The following is a 1,272-nucleotide window of genomic DNA, read 5'->3' on the forward strand; positions in this document are numbered from 1 at the left end:
CTTCTAAACTTGAAAAGTGCTGCTGCTTTCGTGAAATCTAGAGCATTACTTAATAAATACATAACATACTTGGTAAAGGTCAGATATATTTCAACTTGAGCTTAATTACATTACATTTTAAGTAATAAAATGCAAATTCTGTGTAAAGCAGCAGCACTTTCCAGAAACTACAAGATATGTAGAAACAATTTATCACTTTAAATTTTAATTTAAATTATGGTTTGCTAAATATTGAAATTTGTTTGTGACCTCCATATAGTACACATTGTATTTATTTATCACGTGTTTGTCAAAGGAGGTAACCAAACTAAATTCAATACAGTGTGAAGTTTACTATGTTATTTTAATCAATATTAAAGTCATGTGATAATATCATAGCTTTACAAAAATAATTTCAGGTTAAAAAGATTTCAATTTGTGCACTTCTATACATATGGAAAAATGGTATTTATTCTGCTCATTTGCATTTCGGCCATATTTGAGCTATAATGGCAACACATTCTATGAAACTTTATATAGAGAAAATACAAAAAATTGCAAAAATTCAGAAGCTTTCTAGTTTTTCCGCCGATGGCTTGATTTTTCTTATTATCTTCTTCCCGAAACGACAAGATTGTTGATACCAAAGTGAAAGTTGCGACCTCCTTTTTGGTTTGAAAATTCAAAGCGAGAGTATATTGTTTAAATGAAGGAATGGCTATAAAAAGCTTACATGAAAGTGATTCAAATCTGCTTTAATCCCGTTTTTCTTAAGCTAAATTTATATTGATGGATCTACCTGATCTATTTGATCTACCTCAATAAGAGCATATTGTAACAAAAACTGAATACATTCTTTTCACTTACTCTATTACTTACAGGTTAAAACCAATTACATGTATAGCATTATTTTGGAATCAAGTAATATTTATGAAGTCTGCTTTAAATGTTATCAAATACTTTACTTCAGAATCAGAATTTTCATTTGATCTTGGATTTCTATTATTCTAGAGAATCATTGATAAACGAAAAGCCAAAAAAGAGAAATATGATTCAGTAAAGGATGTTTTCCATTCGCTGGGCATTCAAACAAGTCTACATGGAATCCCCAGAATTCTCTCATCCAAACACTGGTATCAACGAGGTCTTTGGACATGCCTGGTTCTTGTGACATTTGGATTCTTAGTGTTCCAAATTTATCAACTCATTCACGAATACACCAAATATCCAATTAAAACAAAAGTATCTATGAAAAGGGATACTCTGCGGTTCCCATCTGTCTCTCTCTGCAAC

Source organism: Saccostrea echinata, unplaced genomic scaffold (assembly GCF_033153115.1).
Source record: "Saccostrea echinata isolate AGI-Se365-2 ecotype Australia unplaced genomic scaffold, CSIRO_AGI_Sech_v1 ptg000047l, whole genome shotgun sequence".
NCBI classification, from domain to species: Eukaryota; Metazoa; Mollusca; class Bivalvia; order Ostreida; family Ostreidae; genus Saccostrea; species Saccostrea echinata.